This window comes from Bos grunniens, chromosome 6 (genome assembly GCF_055505025.1).
Source record: "Bos grunniens cultivar Pamir isolate PY7600 chromosome 6, Bosgru_T2T1.0, whole genome shotgun sequence".
Classification (NCBI taxonomy): domain Eukaryota; kingdom Metazoa; phylum Chordata; class Mammalia; order Artiodactyla; family Bovidae; genus Bos; species Bos grunniens.
Genome location: NC_141170.1, coordinates 94090945 through 94116885, shown reverse-complemented (window position 1 = coordinate 94116885; position 25941 = coordinate 94090945). Strand labels below are relative to the sequence as shown.

The window sequence follows — 25941 nt, the reverse complement described above, 5'->3', positions numbered from 1 at the left end:
AGACTTTTCATACATCATTTGATTGATACTCTCTCTGTGCATATTTTATTTCTTTTAGAAATATAATGATTTGTTCTAGCAGTCATTGTTAAATCTCCAGTTTATATCAACATTTCATAAATACATAATTATGATATTATTTTTCAGAGTATCACTTTCCTAAAAATACCATATGATTATAGCTACCATTCCATTGGGGTATATTGTTCAGTTGAAAGTTGAAAGCTGATGGATTAACCTTGACCACTCCTTGACACAAGGGATCAAAACATCATGTTGCTTGAAGTCCTTTGGAAAGCTGTGGAATGCACAAATTGACAGTGGCAGCTCTGTAAATTTTATGATTACATAAACTGATTTCCCAATGCCTCAGCAGGTAAAAAATCCACCTGCTAATGCAGGAGACGAGGATCCCCTGCAGGAGAACATGGCAACTCACTCAATATTCTTGCCTGGAGAATCCCATGGACAGAGGAGCCTGGCAGGCTATAGTCCATGGGGTCACAAAGAGTTGGACATGACTGAAGCAACTGAGTACACAACAAGCTTATTTCAGCGTTAAATTATCTTAGTGAAAAGAGGACAATTTAGTGGAGAAAGAAGAGCCTATTTAAACCTACCTTTTACAATTGATTTTTTTGCAGTGTATTTTAAAATGGTCAGCATTAAGGATTATGTAAATAATCATTTTGGTTTTCACCTCTCAATATCTGGGCAGCTTCTAATCAAGGAAATCAGAAAACATATTTGTATTTCTGACTGGTGTCTCTTTATGTTTCTTTGAGAAGAAAAATGAAGTAAAAAAAGTAAAAGAAAGCAGGAGGGTATGTGTGTGTGCTAAGTCGCGTCAGTCGTGTCCGACTCTGTGCAACTCTATGGACTGTAGCCCGCCAGGCTCCTCTGTCCATTGAATTCTCCAGGCAAGAATACCGGAGTGGGTTGCCATGCCCTCCTCCAAAGGATCTTCTTGACCCAGGGATCAAACCCGTGTTTCTTATGTCTCCTGTACTGGCAGGTGGGTTCTTTACCACTAGCGCCACCTGGGAAGGCAAATAGAGTATAGAAAAAGGCAAAGATCTCCAATGCATACACTTTCCCTTGAGAGGTGCTTTGCCCATGCTCAACTCTACTCTAGAAGTCTTCAGATGGGTGCAAGAGTGGCTAGAGCATGCCAAGCGTGGAGCATTTGTCTTTAAAAGGAAAATATCCCAACACCCCTAGAATGCTTTACAGAGGTCCTCAGCAAAAAGGTACAAATTCTTCTGCAATTTAAATTACTACAAGTGATATGTTATTCTGGCTTTTATAAAAATCATTTTCTTGACCTTTAATAAGGATTGTTGGGAGAGAGTTTATAAGGATCAGGAAAAGGGAAAGCTTTTTAATCATAATGAAAGGATGAAATTTATTCTAGTTCAAGAATTATACATAAAGAACATGATTTATACTTACAACTATAGCGTTAAATCTTTAAAAAGTCAAAGTGATAAGAGGATTGAGGAATTTGCAGAGATATTCAGGACATTTTGTAATGTCAATCTCAGAGGTAATGTCTGCATTTTTATAAGTCAACTTGAACTTCTGTTGAAATAGGATATTTGGTTTTCAAGCCAAAATTATCTTTAGCCATATGTGTTTTAATTATATGATTTAGATCAAAGGCAAACCTTTCTATGCATTTGTTCTGCACGACAATATGAATATAATTTAAGTCTGTCAGTAGTCAAAACAGAAACAAGAGCTAATTAACTGCTGTCATCTGAGAATAAGCGGATGTTGTTGGCTGACACCCTGGTTGTGATCAGCCAGCAGAGAAAGACTTCTAAATTCCCCCTGACTGAGCTGAAATATCCCCTTGCAATCTGATAGATCTTGAGGATCATCTTTGGACAATGATAAACCGCATGCTGGCTTTTCCTAGTTTTTCTCTACAAAGCCCTTCTTGTGATCATTCGAGATTTTATGGGGTTCTAAAAAGAAAAGTGGATAAGTCTTTTAAAACTTGTGCTTTGAGTGACAGTCTAAGAACTATGAATTTGTTCATTATTGCCTAGAATTAAAGATATACATCATTGGGATTAATTAACTAGTAGGGACCCTGAACTGAGAATATATCACACATTACCTACAAATCTTCCAGTCAAAATTTCCCCACAAATAAGACTTCTCATGTATCCTTGAATAAGTTTACTTTGTCCTTTCTTCAAGGGGATTTATCCTATGGGCTTGAATACACATTTTTCCTGTTCTGGGTACTTTTTAAAGGAAAAACAGTTTTGATAAATAATGGGAAAAAACCTATCTTGTCCATCAATATTACATTCCTAAACTTGAATTCAGAAGTCTACCCAAGTATCATTGGTTGGTGTCTGAGGCACTGTGCTAAAGCCTGTCACTGTGTCCAGGCACTGTGATAAAACCTTCACATTCATTATCTCAGGTAATAGAACAACAGTAGTAAGACACAATTTCTAATATTAAATTATTACTTGTATTATTATTTTTTATCAGCATCACCATATTTATGTTAGATACGTAGAAACCAAGACAGAAGAATAGCTTACCCAAGGTTGTACAACTAGTAAACGGTAAAAATTTGGATTCCACCCTAAATCCCAAATCCTTTCTCTTCATCACTTTACCACTCTGTCTTTCTAATCTCAATTTACTTATCTATAAAAGGAGTGAAAGCATTGTGTTCCTAGATATAGTTAAAACAGGGGCCATTTTATTATTCCTTTATAAACAAAGATGACAAAGTCATGCATTAATCCCAGCAGATATCCAAAAATGCTACCAAAATTAGGAAGTTAATTTGTGAACAGTTGCAGAATATAAGATCAATATACAGAAGCAACTGAATTACTTAGTAGCCAAAAAAAATGAAAATTAACATATACCATTTACACCATTGCCAGAAATATAAGACTCTGAAGGATAAAGTTTACAAAATAAGTTCACTCCCTGTACACTTAATGGAGAAGGCAATGGCACCCCACTCCAGTACTCTTGCCTGGAAAATCCCACGGACGGAGGAGCCTGGTAGGCTGCAGTCCATGGGGTCGCTAAGAGTTGGACATGACTGAGCAACTTCACTTTCACTTTTCGCTTTCATGCATTGGAGAAGGAAATGGCAACCCACTCCAGTGTTCTTGCCTGGAGAATCCCAGGGGCTGGAGAGCCTGGTAGGCTGATATCTATGGGGTCACACAGAGTCGGACACGACTGAAGTGACTTAGCAGCAGCAGCAGCTGTACACTTAAAACTGGCAAATTTCTAGGGGAAATTAAAGCATAGTAAATCATGGATTAAAAGACAATATTATTAAGATGTTCTATTCAAATTTATCTACAGATTTATTACAGTTTTAGAACAAATCTAGTTTTCTTCTTTGTAGAAATCGATGATTCCAATGTTTATATGGATAAATAAAATGGACTTAGAATAGTTAAAATATTTTTTAAAAGCATAAAACTGGAAGACTCACACTACTGGGTTTAAAGACTTATTTCAAATCAAGACTGTTTAGAACTGACCTATGAATTGAATTTAATCAATTAAACAAAATAGAGATTACAGAAAGAATTAAATGTATGCTTTCCCTGTATAGACACATGAAAATATGGTCAACTGTTTTTGACAAGGATGCCACAATAATTCAATGGGAAAGGACAGTCTTCTCAACAAATTATTCTAGAATTTAATGTGCAGAAAAAGCAAAGCTCAACATTTACCTCATACTGCTACTCTAAATGTGTCATAACCTTAAACATTTAATCCAGACCTATAACATTTGCATTCTTTAATGTTGGTAAAGACTTCCTAGACAAGGCCCCTAAGGCCCAAATTAAAGACAATATGGTAAGTCAACCTTTATCTAAACTAAAAATTCTGCTCTTCAAATGAACATTAATAAGCTGAAAATGCAAAGCCAAAGAATAGGAGAAAATACTTACATTATATTTGTCTGACAAATGGCTTATATCTAGGACATAAAGGAGACTCAAAAAAAAAAAAAAAAAAGAAGTCAATCTACTGAGAAACAGAAAAAAATTATGAAAAGACAATTCACAAAAGAAGATAATACGATTTTCTGATACGCACAGGAAAAGATACTCAGTATCATTTAATCATCAGGAAAATGCAAACTTAAAACTCCAGTGATAGAAACTAAAGCAGTACGGAAGGTAACCTCTAAGGAAATTAATAGATTATAACAGCGTTTATAGTTTCTTTTCCAGCCTTGTGTGTTGGCTGATCGGTCGTGTCCAGCTCTATTCGACCTCATGGACTGTAGGATGTCAGTCTCCTCTGTCCCTGTGCTTTTCCAGGCCAGAATACTGAAGTGGGTTTTCACTACCTTCTCCAGGGGATCTTCCCGACCCAGAGATTGAAGCCATGTCTCCTTTGTCTCCTGCATTGCAGGCAGATTCTTTACCCACTGAGCCATCAGGGAAGCCTTGTGGTGGCATAATTGACAAATAAAATTTGTACGTAATATTTAGAGTGCATAATATGATGATATATATGTGTGTGTGTGTGTGTGTGTGTGTGTATGTGTGTGTGTGTGTGTGTGTGTGTGTATAGTATATAGGGCTTTGGTTTCTGGTAAAAATAGTTAAGATGTAATCTCTTAGTAAATTTCAGTTATACAATACAGTATTATTAACTATAGTCACTATGCTGTATATTAGATCCCAAGATATATCCATCTTATGCCTTAAAGTTTGTACCCTTTAACCAACATTTCCCCATTTTCCCTACCCCATAGTTTTTGTAACCACCATTCTACTCTCTGGTTCTATGAGTTCAACATTTTTAGATTCATTATATAAGTGACATCACACAGTATTAATTTTTTCATTATCGTTTTTATTTAAAAAATAAATTTCATGGATTTATGACTAAAAAATAAAACTGCAGTAAGATATCACTATATATCCATGAGGTAAGGAGGTAAGTCGCTTCAGTTGTGTCCAACTCTGTGCGACCCCAAAGACGACAGCCCATCAGGCTCCACCTTCCCTGGGATTCTCCAGGCAAGAACACTGGAGTGGGTTGCCATTTCCTTCTCCAATGTATGAAAGTGAAAAGTGAAACTGAAGTCGCTCAGTCTTCGACTTGGCGACCCCATGGACTGCAGCCTACCAGGCTCCTCTGTCCATGGGATTTTCCAGGCAAGAGTATTGGAGTGGGGTGCCATTGCCTTCTCCAAGGAATAGCTAAAATTACTAAGGCCGATAATGCCAAGTGTTGATGGAAATATGGAGAAACTAGAGCTCTCATACACTGCTAGTGGGAATGTAGCAATTTGGAAAACAATTTAGCAGACTCTTCCTGAAAGAAAGTTTAAAAATTAAACGTATACTTCTCATATGACACAGCATCTCTATTCATATGCATTTACCAAAGACAAGTGAAAACATGTGTCCTGGCTATTCAAAGATCTGTAAACAAATGTTCATATTAGATTTATTCATAATAGCCAAAAGCTTCCATACAAATTATGGTATGGTCACACAAAGGAATACCACTTAGAAATAAAATGGAACAATTTACTAATACAACAAAAGCAACAGAAAAAACATTATGCATTATGCTGTAAAAAAGAAGCTATATATAGTAGAATGCACACTTTATGACTCCATTTATATAAAGCATTAGAAAAGAAATTAGATCAGTGGCTGTCTTGAGCCAGAACATAAGGGAAATGCCAACAAAGGGAATTTTTTGAGATGAGAGAAGTTTCCATAGTTTGATTATGGTGTTGATTATATATGGATACATATTTTCCAATCCTCAAGCTGTAGACTTAAAATGGGTGTATTTTATATGTAAAATATACCTTAATAAAATAGACTTTATATTGTTTAATTATTTTTAATAATTAGTGATATTATGCATCTTTTCATGTGCTTTTTGGCCATCTATATGACTTTTTTGGATAAATGTCTATTTAGGTATTCTGCTCATTAAAAAAAATTTTTTTATAGTTGAGCTGCTGATCTGTTTGTATATTTTGGAGAAAATTCCTTGTTGATCACATCATTTGAAAATATTTTCTCCCATTCTGTGAGTTGTTTATGATTTCCTTTGCTGTGCAAAAACTTTTAAGTTTGATTGTATCTTAAGCAGACTTCTCTAGTATCAGGTTTTGTGGTACCTGTGTACCCCCTTGTTCAAGGCCTGTGTGTATGTCTCTGTGTATGTGTTTGTGTGTGTAATAAAGGAGAGAGTTTCTTCAGTGTGTTGGCAATATACTATCAGAAGGCTTCTCATCCTGCTTTTATAATACAGTACATTAATGTGTTCATTTAAATTATAAATGTAAGTACAGTTCAGGATTTATAGGATTTTTCTTGGAACTAAAACTGAAATAAAGGCATTTAAAACAAAAACTGTCAGCCACTACATTGCTATTCCCATTGCAATGCCATTTAATTATCTCAAAGAGTTTGGATGATTTGATTGATTAGAAGAGGCACAGATGAGATTTTTGCTGGCTTTGCAGTAGAACCCACTTATTTGCTGAGTGTGGTACCACTGTTTGCAATATGTGTGTTACAAGAGGCGGGTTTTAATTAATATGTGTATTATCTAAAAACTGTAGTTTAGGAAAGTATCGAACTTCACTTTAGCATCCTTGGCAGATGTGCCCAGTCTCAGCTCATTATTGTTGCTAGGATATGACCCACTTCCTGAGACTGGAATGTGTTTTTATTTCAAAAGAAGACTAGTTCCTCAAACCTGATAGCTGAGCTTCCCACTCTGTGGAGGTTCTGGGTGTGAAGTGTAGAAATGAAGTTGAACTGCCTGGATAGAAAAATGTGGGAAGATTTCAAAGGTTGAAGTTTTAAGAAGTATGTGTGGGAAGAGAATAGAAATTGAAATCACCTGTTAATACCAAATGTTAATAGTTATCATTATCATCATCATCCTCAATAAAGCTATTTTTAACCACCTATTAGTCCAAGGTATTTTTTTGACGCCAGAGTTACCATAGACACCATAAGTGATAATTCTAGGTGCATATTGTATAGAAGGGTTCCCAAACTCCAGGATCTAATGCATGATGATATGAGGTGGAGCTGATGTAATAATAATAGAAATAAAGTGCACAGTTTCTAAAGTTGAACAGTTCAATGAGAACCTACAAGAACTTCTAGAACTAACACCCAAAAAAAGATGTCCTTTTCATTATAAAGGACAGGAATGCAAAAGTAGGAAGTCAAGAAATACCTGGAGTAACAGGCAAATTTGGCCTTGGAATACAGAACGAAGCAGGGCAAAGGATACTAGAGTTTTGCCAAGAGAATGCACTGGTCAGAGCAAACACCCTCTTCCAACAACACAAGAGAAGACTCTACACATGGACATCACCAGATGGTCAATACCGAAATCAGATTGATTATATTCTTTGCAGCCAAAGATGGAGAAGCTGTATACAGTCAGCAAAAAAAGACCAGGAGCTGACTGTGGCTCAGATCATGAACTCCTTATTGCCAAATACAGACTTATATTGAAGAAAGAAGGGAAAACAACTAGACCATTCAGGTATGACATAAATCAAATCCCTTATGATCATACAGTGTAAGTGAGAAATAGATTCAAGGGATTAGATCTGATAGACAGACTGCCTGAAGAACTATGGACAGAGGTTCGTGACATTGTACAGGAAGCAGGGATCAAGACCATCCCCAAGAAAAAGAAGTGTAAAAAGGCAAAATGGTTGTCTGAGGAGGGCTTACAAATAGCTGTGAAAAGAAGAGAAGTGAAAGGCAAAGGAGAAAAAGGAAAGATATACCCATTTGAATGCAGAGTTCCGAAGAATAGCAAGGAGAGATAAGAAAGCCTTCCTTAGTGATCAGTGCAAAGAAATAGAAGAAAACAATAGAATGGGAAAGACTACAGCACTCTTCAAGAATATTAGAGCTACCAAGGGAATATTTCATGTAAAGATGGGCAGAATAAAGGACAGAAATGGAATGGAACTAACAGAAGCAGACGATATTAAGAAGAGGTGGCAAGAATACACAGAAGAACTATACAAAAAAGACCATCATGACCCAGATTAATCATGATGGTGTGATCACTCACCTAGAGCCAGACATCCTGGAAATCGAAGTCAAGTGGGTCTTACAAAGCATCACTACAAACAAGCTAGTGGAGATGATGGAATTATAGTGAAGCTGTTTCAAATCATAAAAGATGATGCTGTAAAAGTGCTGCACTCCCAAGTTTTCCAAATTTGCTGGCATATTGAGTGCAGCACTTTCACAGCATCATCTTTCAGGATTTGAAATAGCTCAACTGGAATTCCTTCACCTCCACTAGCTTTGTTTGTAGTGATGCTTCCTAAGGCCCACTTGACTTCACATTCCAGGATGTCTAGCTCTAGGTCAGTGATCACACCATGGTGATTATCTTGGTCATGAAGATCTTTTTTGTACAGTTCTTCTGTGTATTCTTGCCACCTCTTCTTAATATCTTCTGCTTCTGTTAGGTCCCTATCATTTCTGTCCTTTATTGTGCCCATCTTTGCATGAAATGTTCCCTTGATATCTCTAATTTTCTTGAAGAGATCTCTAGTCTTTCCCATTCTATTGTTTTCCTCTATTTCTTTGCATTGATTGCTGAGGAAGGCTTTCTTATCTCTCCTTGCTATTCTTCGGAACTCTGCCTTCAAATGGGTATATCTTTCCTTTTCTCCTTTGCTTTCCATTTCCCTTCTTTACACAGCTATTTGTAAGCCCTCCTCAGACAGCCATTTTGCTTTTTTGCATTTCTTTTTCTTGGGGACGGTCTTGATTCCTATCTCTTGTACAATCTCACAAACCTACTTCTGCTTTATTGACTATGCAAAAGTCTTTGAGTGTGTGGATTACAACAAACTGTGGAAAATTCTTAAAGAGATGGGAATACCAGACCACCTGACCTGCCTCCTGAGAAATCTGTATGCAGGTCAGGAGGGAACAGTTACAACTGGACACGGAACAACAGACTTGTTCCAAATCTGGAAAGGAGTACGTCAAGGCTGTATATTGTCACCCTGCCTATTCAACTTATATGCAGAGTACGCCATGAGAAATGCTGGGCTGGATGAAGCACAAACTGGAATTAAGATTGCCAGAAGAAATATCAATAACTTCAGATATGCAGATGACACCACCCTTATGGCAGAAAGCAAAGAAGAACTAAAGAGCCTCTTGATGAAAGTAAACGAGGAGAGTGAAGACATTGGCTTAAAAGTCAACATTCAGAAAATTAAGATCATGACATCCAGTCCCATCACTTCACAGTAACTAGATGGGGAAATAGTAGGAGCAGTGACAGACTTCATATTTTTGGGCTTCAAAATCACTTCAGATGGTGACTGCAGCCATGAAATTAAAAGACATTTGCTATTGGAAGAAAAGTTATGACCAACCTAGACAGTATATTAAAAAGCAGAGACTTTGCCAACAAAGGTCTGTCTAGTTAAAGCTATGGTTTTTCCTGTGGTCATGTATGGATGTGAGAGTTGGGCTATAAAGAAAGCTGAGTGCTGAAGAATTGATGCTTTTGAACTGTGGTGTTGGAGAAGACTCTTGAGAGTTCCTTGGACTGCAAGGAGATCCAACCAGTCCATCCTAAAGGAAATCAACCCTGAATATTCATTGGAAGGACTGATGCTAAAGCTGAAACTCCAATGCTTTGGCCACCTGATTCGAAGAACTGACTTCTTAGAAAAGACTCTGGTGCTGGGAAAGATTAAAGGCAGGAGGAGAAGGGGACAACAGAGGATGAGATGGTTGGATGGCATGACTGACTCAATGGACGTGAGTCTGAGTGAACTCCGGGAGTTGGTGAGGGACAGGGAGGCCTGGCATGCTGCGATTCATGGGGTCACAAAGAGTCAGACACGACTGAGTGACTGAACTGAACTGAAAGGGCACAATAAACATAATGTGCTTGAAACATCCTGAAACGCTTCCCTCCTCCCAGTCTGTTGAAAAACCATCTTCCACATAACCCATCCCTGGTGCCACAAAGGTGTGGGACTCACCGCTGGATGGATGATACACGTAGCTTAAGAGGAGAGCTCTTTATGACTTACTGCTAACATATATGGGCAGGTGACGTGAAGTGATTAAACTGCAAACCCAGTATTATGTGGCAATGCCTGTTCTCCAAACTGTGTACACTGGGCACAGAGCACAGGTATGAAATGATGAGCTCTGCACACGAGGGGAGCTGGGTTCCATCAGTTATCCCCTCAATTCAGAGATGGTGATATTAAGGTTTGGGAGAAGATTAAGCAAAGTCATGCATGCAAATCATTGAGCACAATGACTAGCATATAAACAAGCATGAAAACAATAACTTCAAAACAGAATGAGATTAAATGTAGCAGAGGATGAATACAGACTAATAATTAAGTGTATGAAGCTGGAGCATAAATATAAGCCACTTTCTGGAAAAGTTTGGCCTCTCTTTCTATAGGCATTGAAGAAACTATAAATGTATTTCAACCAAGTAGAATCTTAGGGAGGCAAGAAACAGTTAAAGGATGATGCAGCATCAGATCGTCTTATTTTGCTTTTTAAATAATTTTTTAATGCTGAAAGGAAGGAAAAGAGCACAGTCACAAGCATTTCCAAAAGAATATATGTGATTTCGATGCTTAGAATAACTCCTTTGAGTGGCACAATTTAACCACACGAGATTATACTTCCTTTTCTTGATTTATTTTAGGGGATAGTTTCAGTCAAAAATTAAGAAAGGCTACCTTCTCCCTGCTGAACCCAGTTAATTAATAAGTTATTTTACTAAAGAGATAAAAGGTTCACACCATTAAGATATAAACATTAATCTAAAGATTTATAGAAAAGGCCCCTTTATTTGCTATTTGACTCAGTATTAGTTAATAATCAACTACTACTCACACTTGATTCTCAAATTTCAGTCACTTGAGTCTCCCTCCTTAATTGTTTCAAAGGCCTGAGATTTACTGTAACTCATCCCACCTTACCTCCATTTTAAAGGGGGTGGATTTTTTAAAATTGATTCATCCAGGATCAAGATCAACTAGTCACTAGATATGTCCTTTAGGGTAACTGCCAGCTTCTTTTATTCCAAGGCAATAGACAACAATAATAACCAATTACAATCTGTACTGGCCCTTTATGGGCTTTGGGAAGGAAGTTCCCGTTATTCTTTAAAAAACATTGAAAAGTTTCTTATAGGCAAAAATTCTTATGAAAGTGCAAGCTATGATAACTTAAGGTCATCTTGTACTGTAATTATCATCTTATACATAAACTTGCCACAATAACCTTGGAGATCAGTTGGATTGGTATTACCATTTTCCCCCTTTTTATGTATATGGAAACCCATTGTCGAATCCCAGCAAAATAATTTATTACTAGAGAATATGCAATCTGTTTATAAGTGGCCAAGAAAGCTTTGGCGGTAATCCGGATCTTCTGACTTTTAGTTCAAAGCCATTTCCATCACAGAAGCTGAAATTTATCTTTCCCTAGACTTGAAAGATGAGTTAGCCTACTGACCTTGCCTGAAATGTAACTGTGACAGCTAGATTACCAAAATTATCATTATGTCAACAAAAAGTTATTTGGTCAAAGACTTAAAGAGCAAATTTTCTTAACAAAAGTTTAGCTTCACAAGAAAAAAAAAATTTAATAGGTACTCATTTGGAGATATGTATAAGTGAAGAGGAGCTAGAAAGGCTCTTGATGAAAGTGAAGGAGGAGAGTGAAAAAGTTGGCTTAAAGTTCAACATTCAGAAAACTATGAAAATGGCATCTGGTCCTATCACTTCATGGGAAATAGATGGGGAAACAGTGGAAACAGTGTCAGACTTTATTTTTCTGGGCTCCAAAATCACTGAAGATGGTGACTGCAGCCATGAAATTAAAAGACACTTACTCCTTGCAAGGAAAGCTATGACCAACCTAGATAGCATATTCAAAAGCAGAGACATTACTTTGCCAACAAAGGTCTATCTAGTCAAGGCTATGGTTTCCAGTGGTCATGTATGGATGTGAGAGTTGGACTGTGAAGAAAGCTGAGTGTCGAAGAATTGATGCTTTTGAAGTGTGGTGTTGGAGAAGACTCTTGAGAGTCCCTTGGACTGCAAGGAGATCCAACCAGTCTATCATAAAGGAGATCAGTCCTGGGTGTTCTTTGGAAGGAGTGATGCTAAAGCTGAAACTCCAATACTTTGGCCACTTCATGTGAAGAGTTGACTCATTGGAAAAGACTCTGATGCTGGGAGGGACTGGGGGCAGGAGGAGAAGAGGATGACAGAGGATGAGATGGCTGGATGGCATCACTGACTCAATGGACTTGAGTCTGGGTGAACTCCGGGAGTTGGTGATGGACAGGGAGGCCTGGCGTGCTGCAATTCATGGGGTCACAAAGAGTCAGACACAACTAAGCGACTGAACTGAACTGAACTGATTATCAGAAAGTTCTGGGCTAATAGAATGATTAAAGCTCACATATTCACTGACATCTAGGCAAATTATATCACTAGACTCACAATCCTATGACAGTTTTTCCATACTCTAAAGCAATACTATTCAATAGAAATATGAGTCATGTTATTTAAAGTTTTTCAGTAGTCACATCAAAAACTAGAAAAAGATGAAATCAGCTATTTATATATATATATATTTAACTATGAAAGAAACATGTTCTTTTCTTCAAATGAAGTCTTTGAAATCAGGTGTGCATTTTACCTTTACAGTCCACCTCGATTAAGACTTGCCACATTTCAGATGTTCAATAGCTACCATGTTTCATGGCTACCATATTGAACAGCACAAGTTGACAGAGTCTAGGGCCCCCAATCCTGAAATCTAGTAACTCTAATACCCAAAACTGAACAGGGAGATCCAGGAGACAGAGCAAAACTGTAAAATATCAAATAATTCAGAACCAGTGCTTAGTGACGGAATCAAATGTTTTTCAAGATATACAGTTCTTCAAAATAAAGTATTGTCTATATGATCTTATTAAAGGAAAACCATGCTAAATTTTTTTATTAAAGAAAAACCATAAATCAGTTGCCTTATTGGATACTCCCATTCTTCAGTTTTCTTCTAAAAAACATTACAACTAGGTTTTTAAGTTTAACATCTTGTATGTGGACCCAGCAAATATTTCTGCTTGGTATCGATAGCGAGATAACTACTAAGAATATAGTTAGAGAGGGCTTCCCTAGTGGCTCAGTGGTAAAGAATCCACCTGCAATGCAGGAACCGCAAGAGACACAGGTTCAATCCCTGGATGGGGAGAATCCCCTGGAGGAGGAAATGGCAACTTGCTCCAGTATTCTTGCCTAGGAAGTTATACAGACAGAGGAGCCTGGTGGGCTATGGTCCATGGAGTTGCAAAGAGTGACTAAACAACAGTAACAAGGTAAGACCATTTTCAGTTTTATCACCCACTCAGCATGTTGCAAATTCCTAAAGAGCAACCACCTGTGAATCAACAGGGGCTTATCATTCTCTTGCTCTTAAACGATAATGCTTCCTCTTACATTGATCTATGTGTTCTGTATTCAATTTTTTGCATCTGCATTGAATTTATGAATCTTTTGTCAGTGCATGCACAAATTAGGCAAACCAAAAAAGCTTTTCCAGTCATTATCACTCTGGCTTATGATCTACCACCAGTCTGAATGTATTATCATCCATGAATCCTAGGTGAAAATTATCATCAGTGACCCATGCATGGGTAACTGAGCTTTCAAAACCCTTCCAGTTATTTTCCATCCTCCTATTTCAATCACAATTAACTATATGCAAATCTCTGACCATTTCAGACCATGGCTTCTACTATCTTCCCCAGAAGTGCTCTTTATTTTAGATCACCATCCTCCATAACTCTTAGTCTTTATTCTCTTAAGAACCAAACATAACTCAAATGTTGCTCTTTCTGGGTCTCATTGTACATTTTATATAACTCTATCATATCTCAAATTGATTGCAACTATTTTAATATAAATTATATTTGTATATTTAATCTGTGCTCTTCATATTTACATATGTATGTACATATGTTTAGTCGCTCAGTCATGTCTGACTCTTTGTGATCCCATGGACTATAAGCCTCCAGGCTCCTCTCTGTCCATGGAATTTTCCAGGCAAGAGTACTGGAGTGGGTTGCCATTTCCTACTCCAGGGAATCTTCCTGACCCAGGGATTGAACCCACGTCTCTTGTGTCTCCTGCACTAATCAACAGGTTCTTTACCACTGCACCATCTGGGAAGCCCTGATGGCTCATACAGTAAAGAATCATGTATACATAGCCACTTCCAAAACCTCATTCCTCATGGGACTGGAAGGAATTCTACCCTGGCATAGAACCAACCTAAATTGGCACATACAATGCATTCCAATGCATACATGTGGAATGAATGATTGATCTTAATACAATTTCTGGCATATCAAAGTTCCCAGGTCAAGTCATTAGCCTATGTTATAGTTTTAGCCATCTTACTAGGCGGGGAAGAAATAAAATTGGCCCTGAGATTTCCGATTAAGAGAGGAAAACCTAGTTGAAAATTTCTTCTGGCTAATTGTCCTTGATACATTTTTTCCTAATACCCCAGTAAAATAACAATGGTGACAGCTATCCACTTATTCAGTTCAGTTCAGTTCAGTCACTCGGTCGGGTCCAGCTCTTTGTGACCCCATGAATTGCAGCACGCCAGGCCTCCCTGTCCATCACCAACTCCTGGAGTTCACCCAGACTCACATCCATCAAGTCGGTGATGCCATCCAGCCATCTCATCCTCTGTCATCCCCTTCTCCTCCTGCCCCCAATCCCTCCCAGCATCAGAGTCTTTTCCAATGAGTCAACTCTTCACATGAGGTGGCCAAAGTACTGGAGTTTCAGCTTTAGCATCATTCCTTCCAAAGAAATCCTAGGGCTGACCTCCTTCAGAATGGACTGGTTGGATGTCCTTGCAGTCCAAGGGATTCTCAAGAGTCTTCTCCAACACCACAGTTCAAAAGCATCAATTCTTCGATGCTCAGCCTTCTTCACAGTCCAACTCTCACATCCATACATGACCACAGGAAAAACCATAGCCTTGACTAGACGGACCGTTGTTGGCAAAGTAATGTCTCTGCTTTTGAATATGCTATCTAGGTTGGTCATAGCTTTCCTTCCAAGGAGTAAGCATCTTTTAATTTCATGGCTGCAGTCACTATCTGCAGTGATTTTGGAGCCCCCCAAAATAAAGTCTGACACTGTTTCCACTGTTTCCCCATCTATTTCCCATGAAGTGATGGGACCAGATGCCATGATCTTGGTTTAGATTAATTATTTATTGTGAACCTAAGATATTCCAGACATTGTCACAAGTAAAATGGCAAGACATAAATAGTTATTGCCCACTTAGAGGTCAGAGAAAAGAATAAAACTCAGACATTCACTGAAAATTAGAATTAAAATGATGAAATGGGACTGGAAAACGTCCCCCACACACATTATGCTTCTGAAAAAGAGAGCAAACCTGTTTTTCTGAAAAGCAAGATAATGGAAAGAAAAATATATTTTTATTCCCTCACTGCTTGTCCCACTCAAAAAGAGGATATGACCTAACTAAATACTGAGCATGAATCCTGCATCTGCGTGGATTCTATTTTTTGAAGCCAGCAAGATGGTATTCTCATGTTTTCTCTTCCCCAAGACATCTTGCCTCTCTTTCAATAATACCTCCCTATTCTCCATATAGGGATTGCAACACTCAGAGAACAACAGGCTTAATAGGAGGAACAGGTCTTAACTGCATGCATAAAAAGAGTCATAGGAGTGGAATTTCTGAGTTTTCTCTTTTTCATCTAGTTTGTGGATTCAAATTATTACAGAAGGAATTTGGAGTGGGTAGCTGGAGGAAGGGTGTCACAAGATTAAACCTCAACAGGGTTCATCAGGCAGAAGGCTGCCAAACTCCAGAAATGGAAATGGGAACTGTATAACAGTTTGTTCTCTTGTCATGCACATGAGAAGATTGAACAAACACTCAAGTACGTGGTGAGTGAGAGGAAGTTGGCCTATATATTGGATGTGATTATAAAACCCAGGTATAGATCCATTTCCTTCAAGGAAGAGTAAACATAAGCTAGTAAAATACAGCCTATGAAGAAAAGCTGTAGGACAGAGAACAAGATGGTGAAGTAGGTGGCCATGGAGTACATCTCCCTCCGTGGATACATCAGGAATACACCTTCAGACACAGAAGTTCATGCAGAACACCAGCTGAGAGCAGACAGGAGTACCTGACCAGAGGAAAAGAATATCTAGAATCATTCAAAACTCGGTAGGATGAAGGAACTAGGGGAAAAAAACAGGAGTGTTAGCAGAACTTGTCCTGCCCTTGGCAGGTGGGGCAACTGAAACAGGGGTCCAGTTCCCGAAAGGGGGCAACTGAGTCAGACAAGAAACATTTAAGGCTGAGAGTGAAACAGCTGATCTGTGGCACCTTAAATGGAATGAAAATTAGACAGTCCTTGCTACAGCCATACATACCCCCCAGACAGGGATACAAGTTCCCTAAAAGGCACAGTAATTGGGAGCTGAAGTTTAGGGATGGTGGAGCAATCCCATGATGAGGGGTGCTATTGACTGTGGAGAGATGGATCAAGGGCATGTGAGGGAGGAGTTTGTGGTGGGAAATGCCTGGGGATGAAAGCCAGGAAACCATGGAAGCAAGGTGATACTGCTGAGTTACAGGTAGAGGGTGGAGCCATCAGCATAGACTCTCTCTCCCCACAGGTCAGTATCAGCAGCTGAACAATAGAGAGGCTGGCTGATCAAGTGCCTGACACAGGGAACTACAGAGTAGGACCCCACCCAGGGTGCCCCTTTAAGTGCCTGACATGCGGATCTGCAGATTAGAACTCCAGCCGGGGGGCCCCTCTATGTGCCTGATGTGCCGAACAGCAGAGAAGGACCACAGGCAAGGGGGGCCTCTAAGTGCCTGAATGGGCAGAGCTACAGAGAAAGACTTAGCCAAAGAGGCCTTCTGATGGCCAGCTACCAGGTGCTCAAAAAAAGACTCTGATGGGGCCATAACTCCCGCAGCTTTAGTAGTCCATGTCCCTGCATACTCAGTGCTGCCTTGGTCCCCGTGTCACAAGCAGCTGTGCCATCTTGATGCTCAACCCTCCCTGGGGCAGAGCTGCCACAGGCAAAAAAAAGTCTTACATCTATGCACACAGGGTCCCTTCAGTCGTTTTCAACCCTTTGCGACCCTGTGGACTGTGGCCTGCCAGGCTTACCTGTCAGAAAAGGAGTGGTTCTCTGCCCTCACAGCAGGTCTAGAGATCAGCACAGTGTTGGAGGGTATCCTTGGGAGGTGAGTTGGACTGTGACTCCCAGTGAGGGAAAGGACTCTGACAGCACTGACTCAAGAAAAACATTTTTTATTTTTATGTTTTGACTTGTTCTGTAGATTCTTTTGGATTTTTTTTTCCATTTTTTCTTTTTCTTTTTCTTTTTTTTTCCTTCTTTTTTTTCCCCTTCTGTGGCAATTGTCGATTTTATTGGCACTAAGATACCTAATTAAACTTCTGAGTTTCTTTTTTTTTTAAGTCACACTTTTTATTGTTATAAACCACTGCCTCTATGTTGGGCTTTTGCAGTTCTGTGGAGTTTTCCCCCTTCCCTTTTTTTTTTCTTATTTATTTTCTCTCTTTTTTTTAATTTTAATTTTTTTAAACCTATTATTATTTTTCCTACATTTCTTTTTTTGTTTGCTTTTCCTACTGCTCTTTTCCCCTTGCAGTTAATCTTTAATATATATAAATCTTCTTTAACTACCTCTATTTAACTTTGCACGTCTATTCTCTTTCTTTTCTTCCTTTCCTGGCAACATATTTGTTAGTTTTGTTTTCATTGCTTAAGTCCCCACTTAGCCCCTTGTTTAGTTTTGTTTTCCAGTCTGTGCTTTAGTTAATTTTGTTCTTAACTGGTAGATATAATTTTTGGTTTCCTTTATTCACTGGTCAATCTATTGTACTTTATTTTTGTTGGACTGTTTTGATTTTGCTTATGGGTGTACATGTATATGTGTATATTCCATTATTTTAATTATTATTTGCCTGATTTTGTAACTGCCATTTATTTGGGGTTTATCTTTGGTTTCTCACTTTTGGGTATTTGTTTTAATCTCACTTAATGCCACAACAAATGACTTATGGAATATTCATTCCTCACCAGAGGTCAAGCCTGAGCCTTTGGAGTAGGAGCACTGATTCTAAGATCCAAGACTATCAGAGAACTAACCCTAGGGAGTATCAAATAGTGAGAACTCCCACAAAGGAAACCACTTGAATACAAAACCTGGCATCATCCAACCACCATAGCACTCTGTGCAGGATGCCTCATTTAAACAACAACAACAACAAAAAAACAAAAATACAAACCAAATCATCAGCAGACAGGATTACCACCTCACTCAGGTTTGCCCATCAGAGGAAAAAGAAAACAAGCAAACAAACAAACAAAAAAAAACCAAGCACAAATTTTATACTATAAGAAGCTTACACAAGTCACTGGACCAACCTTAGGAGGGCAGAAACCAAAAGGAAGAAAGAATTCAACATTAAAGCCTGGTAAAAAGAGACTATAAACACAATAAGTTAAAAAAAATGAGAAGGCAGAGAAATAGTGCACAAATGAAGGAACAAACTAGAAACACAGAAGTCCAAATAAATGAAGAGGAAATAGGCAAACTACCTGAAAAACAAAATCAGAATAATGATAGTAAAGATGATCAAAAACCTTGAAATGGAGGATGGAGAAAATGCAAAAACTGAATGGAGAAAACACAAGAAACTGAATGGAGAAAATGCAAAAATCAATTTAAAAAGACCTAGAAAACTTATGGAATAAACATACAGAGACAAACAACACAATTGCTGAAATTAAAAATAATCTAGCAGGAATCAATAGCAGAATATCTGAAGCAGAAGAACGAATCAGTGAACTGGAAGATAAAATGGTGGAAATAACTTCTGAAGAGCAGAATAAAGTAAAAGGAATGAAAAGAACTGAGGACAGTCTCAGAGACCTCTGGGACAATATCAAATGTACCAACATTCAAATTATAGGGGTCCCAGAAGAAGAAGAGAAAAAGAAAGGGTACAAGAACATTTTTGAAGAGATTATAGTTGAAAATTTCCCCAACATGGAAAAGGAAATAGTCAATCACGTCCAAGAGGCAGAGTCCCATACAGGATAAACCCAAGGAGAAATATGCCAAGACACATACTAACGAAACTAACAAAGATTAAACACAAAGAAAGAATATTAAGGGCAGCAAGGGAAAAGCAACAAGTAACATACAAGGGAATTCCCATACACTTAACAGCTGATCTTTCATCAGAAACTCTGAAAACCAGAAGGAAATGACAGGACATATTTAAAGTACTGAAAGGGAAAAATCTACAACCAAGATCACTCTACTCAGCAAGGATCTCATTCAAAATTGATGGAGAAACAAAAAGCTTTACAGACAAACAAAAGTTAAGAGAATCGGTACCACCAAACCAGCTTTACAACAAATGTTAAAGGGACTTATATAGTCAAGAAATACAAGAAAAGAAAAAGATCTACAAAGTTAAACCCCCAAAATTAAGAAAATGGCAATAGGGACATATATATCAATAATTAATTTAAATGTAAATGGATTAAATGCTCCAACCAAAAAACACAGACTGGCTGGATGGATACAAAAACAAGACCCATATATATGCTGTCTATAAGAAATCCACTTCAGACCTAAAGACACATACAGACTGAAAGTGAGAGGATGGGAAAAATATATTCCATGCACATGGAAGTAAAAGAAAGCTGGAGTATCAATTCTCATATCAGACAAAACAGACCTTAAAATAAAGAAGATTACAAGAGATAATGAAGGACACTACATGATGATCAAGGGATCAATCCAAGAGCAAGACATAACAATTGCAAATATCCATACACCTAACATAGGAGCACCTCAATACATAAGACAAACACTGACAGACATAAAAGGAGAAACTGACAGCAACACAATAACAGTAGGAGACTTTAACACCCCACTCACCAACACCAGTGGACAGAACATCAAAACAGAAAATTAATAACTAAACACAAGTCTTAAATGATACATTAGATGAGATGGACCTCATTGATATCTTCAGGACATTCCATCCAAATGCAGAAGAATACACCTTATTCTCAAGTGCACATGGAACATTTTCCAGGATAGACCACATCTTGGTTCACAAATCAAACCTCAGAAAATTAAAAAAAAATTTGAAATCATATCAAGCATCTTCTCCCACCACAACACTAAGAGACTAGATATAAATTACAAGAAAAAAAACTGTAAAAAACACAAACACATGGAGATTAAACAATACATTTCTAAACCAACAGGTTACTGAAGAAATCAAAAGGGAAATCAAAAAATTTCTAGAAAAAAATGACAACAGAGACAAGAAAACTCAAAACCTATGGGATGCAGAAAAGCAATTCTAAGAGGGAAGTTTATAGCAATACAATCTTACCTCAAGAAAGAAGAAAAACATCGAATAGACAATCTAACTTTACACCTAAAACACCTGGAAAAAGGAGAACAAAAAAACCCCAAAATTAGCAGAAGGAAAGAAATCATAAAGATCAGAGCTGAAAAATTGAAAAAGAAATGAAATAAACAATAGTAAAGATTAATAAAATCAAAAGCCGGTTCTTTGAGAAGATAAACAAAATTGACAAAACTTTAGTCAGACTCATTAAGAAAAAAAGAAGAATCAAATCAATAAATTAGAAATGAAAAAGGAGAGGTTACAACAGACAGTGCAGAAATACAAAGGATTATAAGAGACTATTATGAACAACTATATGGCAATAAAATGGATAACCTGGAAGAAATGGACAGATTCTTAGAAAAGTTAAAATTTTCAAGATTAACCCAGGAAGAAATAGAAATTATAAGCAACCCAATTACAAGCACTGAAATTGAAGCTATGATCAAAAATCTTCCCAAAAACAAAAGCCCAGGAACAGATGGCTTCACAGGAGAATTCTATCAAATATTTAGAGAAGAGCTAATGCCTAGCCTTCTAAAACTCTTTCAAAAAATAACAGAGGAATGAACGCTTTCAAACTCATTCTAAGAGGCCACCATCACCCTGATACTAAAACCAGACAAAGACAACAACAAAAAAAGAAAACTACATGCCAATATCACTGATATTGTGCAAAAATCCTGAACAAAATTTTAGCAAACAGAATTCAGCAACACATCAAAAAGCTCACATACTATGGTCAAAGTTGAGTTTATTCCAAGGATGCAAGGATTCTTAAATCAATCAATGTGATATACCATATTAACAAACTGAAAGATGAAAACCATATGATAATCTCAATAGATGCAGAAAAAGCTTTTGACAAAATTCAGCACCCATTTATGATTAAAATTCTTCAAAAAATGGGCAAAGAAGGAACCTACTTTAACATAATAAAGGCCATATATGATAAGCCTACAGCAAACATTATTCTCAATGTTGAAAAACTGAAAGCATTCCCCCCTAAGATCAGGAGCAAGACAAGGGTGTCCACTTTCACTACTATTATTCAGCATAGCTTTGGAAGTCCTAGCTACAGCAATAACAGAAGAAAATGAAATAAAATCAATCCAGATTGGAAAAGAAGAAGTAAAGCTCTCACTGTTTGCAGATGACATGATACTGTACATAGAAATCCCTAAAGATGTTATCAGAAAATTACTGGAGCTAATCAGTGAGTTTAGCAAAGTTTCAGGATTAAAAAATCAATTCACAGAAAACACTTGCACTTCTATATACTAACAACGAAAAATCAGAAAGAGAAATTAAGGAATCAATCTCATTCACCATTGCAACAAAAAGAATAAAATATCTAGGAATAAACTTGCCTAAGGAGACAAAAGAACTGTACACAGAAAATTATAGGTACTGATGAAAGAAATCAAAGATGACATAAACAGATGGAGAGATATTGAATGTTCTTGGGTAAAAAGAATCAATATTGTGAAAGTGACTATACTACCAAATGCAATCTACAGATTCAATGTGATCCCTTTCAAATTGCCAATGACATTTTTCACAGAACTAGAACAAAAACTTTCACAATTCATTTGTAAACACAAAAAACCCTGAATATCCAAAGTAGCCTTGAGAAAGAATGGGGCTGGAGGAATCAACCTTCCTGACTTCAGATTATACTACAAAGCTATAGTCATCAAGACAGTATGGTACTGGCACAAAAAGAGAAATACAGACCAATGAAACAAGATAGAAAGCCCAGAAATAAACCCACGCACCTATGGGTACCATATTTTTGATAAAGAAAGCAAGAATACACAATGGGGCAAAGGCAGCCTCTTCAATAAATGGTGCTGGGAAAACTGGACAGCTACATGTAAAAGAATGAAATTAGAACATTTCCTAACACCATACACAAAGATAAACTCAAAATTTAGGATTAAAGACCTAAATGTAAGACCAGAAACTATAAAACTCTTAGAGAAAAGCATTGGCAGAACACTCAGTGACATAAATCAAAGCGAGATCCTCTATGACCCACCTCCTAGCATAATGGGAATAAAAAGAAAAGTAAACAAGTGGGACCTGATTAAACTTAGTACCTTTTGCACAGTAAAGAAAACTATAAGCAAGGTGAAAAGACAACCCTCAGAATGGGAGAAAATAATAGCAAACAAAACAACTGACAAAGGATTAATTTCCAAAATATACAAGCAGCTCATACAACTTGATACCAGAAAAACAACCCAATCAAAAAGTGGGAAAAAGACCTAAACAGACATTTCTCCAAAGAAGACCTACAGATGGCTAACAAACACATGAAAAGATGCTCAACAGCACTCATTATTAGAGTAAAGCAAATCAAAACTACAATGAGATATCACCTCACACAGGTCAGAATGGCCATCATCAAAAAATCTACAAACAATAAATGCTGGAGAGGGTATGGAGAAAAGGAAACCCTCTTACACTGTTGGTGGGAATGTAAATTGATACAGCCACTATGGAGGACGGTATGGAGATTCCCTAAAACTTAGGAATAAATCTACCATATGACCCAACAATCCAACTGTTAGGCATATACCCCAAGGAAACCAAAACTGAAAGAGACACATGTATCCTATTGTTCATTACAGCACTATTTACAATAGCTAGAACACAAAGCAACCTATGTCCATCGACAGATGAGTGGATAAAGAAATATGGTACCTATACATAATGAAATATTCAGTTCAGTTCAGTTCAGTTCAGTCGTTCAGTCGTGTCTGACTCTTTGCGACCCCATGAATCACAGCACACCAGGCCTCCCTGTCCATCACCAACTCCTGGAGTTCACCCAGACTCACGTCCATCAAGTCAGTGATGCCATCCAGCCGTTTCATCCTCTGTCATCCCCTTCTCCTCCTGCCCCCAAGCCCTCCCAGCATCAGTCTTTTCCAATGAGTCAACTCTTCGAATGAGGTGGCCAAAGTATTGGAGTTTCAGCTTTAGCATCATTCCTTCCAAAGAAATCCCGGGGCTGATCTCCTTCAGAATGGACTGGTTGGATCTCTTTGCAGTCCAAGGGACTCTCAAGAGTCTTCTCCAACACCACAGTTCAAAAGCATCAATTCTTCGGTGATCAGCCTTCTTCACAGTCCAACTCTCACATCCATATATGACCACTGGAAAAACCATAGCCTTGAATAAACGAAACTTTGTTGGCAAACTAATGTCTCTGCTTTTGAATACGCTATCTAGGTTGGTTATAACTTTCCTTCCAAGGAGTAAGCGTCTTTTAATTTCATTCAGCTCAGTTCAGTTCAGTCACTCAGTCATGTCCGACTCTTTGCGACCCCATGAATCACAGCACACCAGGCCTCCCTGTCCATCACCAACTCCCGGAGTTCACTCAGACTCACGTCCATCGAGTCAGTGATGCCATCCAGCCATTTCATCCTCTGTCATCCCCTTCTCCTCCTGCCCCCAATCCCTCCCAGCATCAGTCTTTTCCAATGAGTCAACTCTTCGCATGAGGTGGCCAAAGTATTGGAGTTTCAGCTTTAGCATCATTCCTTCCAAAGAAATCCTAGGGCTGATCTCCTTCAGAATGGACTGGTTGGATCTCCTTGCAGTCCAAGGGACTCTCAAGAGTCTTCTCCAACACCACAGTTCAAAAGCATCAATCCTTCGGCGCTCAGCCTTCTTCACAGTCCAACTCTCACATCCATACATGACCACAGGAAAAGCTATAGCCTTGACTAGACGGATCCTTGTTGGCAAAGTAATGTCTCTGCTTTTGAATATGCTATCTAGGTTGGTCATAACTTTCGTTCCAAGGAGTAAGTGTCTTTCATATTCATGGCTGCAGTGACCATCTGCAGTGATTTTGGAGCCCCAAAAAATAAAGTCTGACACTGTTTCCACTGTTTCCCCATCTATTTCCCATGAAGTGATGGGACCAGATGCCATGATCTTCATTTTCTGAATGTTGAACTTTAAGCCCACTTTTTCACTCTCCACTTTCACTTTCACCAAGAGGCTTTTGAGTTCCTCTTCACTTTCTGCCATAAGGGTGATGTCATCTGCATATCTGAGGTTATTGATATTTCTCCCGGCAATCTTGATTCCAGCTTGTGTTTCTTCCAGTCCAGCGTTTCTCATGATGTACTCTGCATAGAAGTTAAATAAGCAGGGTGACAATATACAGCCCTGACGTACTCCTTTTCCAATTTGGAACCAGTCTGTTGCTCCATGTCCAGTTCTAACTGTTGCTTCCTGACCTGCATATAGATTTCTCAAAAGGCAGATCAGGTGGTCTGGTATTCCCATCTCTTTCAGAATTTTCCACAGGTTATTGTGATCCACACAGTCAAAGGCTTTGGCATAGTCAATAAAGCAGAAATAGATGTTTTTCTGGAACTCTCTTGCTTTTTCCATGATCCAGCGGATGTTAGCTATTTGATCTCTGGTTCCTCTGCCTTTTCTGAAACCAGCTTGAACATCAGGAAGTTCACAGTTCACATATTGCTGAAGCCTGGCTTGGAGAATTTCAGCCATAAAAAGAAATGCCTTTGAGTCAGTTCTAATGAGGTGGATGAACCTAGAGCTATTATACAGAGTGAAGTAAGTCAGAAAGAGAAATGTAAATATTGTATACTAACACATATATACAGAATCTAGAAAAATGGTACTGAAAAATTTATTTGCAGGTCAGCCATAGGGAAACAGACATAGAGAATAGATTTATGGACATGGGGAGAGGGGAGGAGAGGGTGAGATATATGCAAAGAGTAACATGGAAACTTACATCACCATATGTAAAATAGATAGCCAATGAGAATTCGCTGTATGTTTCAGGAAACTCAAACAGAGTCTTTGTATCAAACTAGAGGGGTAGGATGGGGAGTGGGGTGGGAGGGAGATTCAAAAAGGAGGGGATATATGTATACCTATGGCTGATTCATATTGAGGTTTGACAGAACACAACAAAATTCTATAAAGCAATTATCCTTCAACTAAAAAAAAAATGAAAAGCTGCAGGACAGGAGAATAGAACATGATAAGACTCAGAGGACAGCAAAGGTCTGAAACCGATTAACCCCAAGAATCAGGGCATAAGTTTGGAAAAGAGCAGGTCCCCCATGACACAAGAAACCAGCAATAACTTAATGGTTAAGAGGCAATGAAAGCATGTGAGCACAGTGGTTTAAAGATTCCAAGGGAACCAGATTGAATAGAGGAATTAAAATTCTCTTTTGAGGCCATAAATTGTAGGGAAGATTAAAGTGCCAACACAACATTGTAAAGCATTTATTCTTCAATTAAAAATGTTTTAAAATTAAAAAAAAAAGAGTATGGAAGAAA

The 25941-nt window shown here is 38.1% G+C and overlaps 1 long non-coding RNA gene across 2 annotated transcripts in view; it reads right to left on the bottom strand.

The window, feature by feature from the left end:
• The window catches only part of LOC147371030 (uncharacterized), a 143405-nt gene that overhangs the window by 28294 nt on the left and 89170 nt on the right, over positions 1 to 25941 (bottom strand). The gene's annotated exons all lie outside the window — the stretch shown is intronic.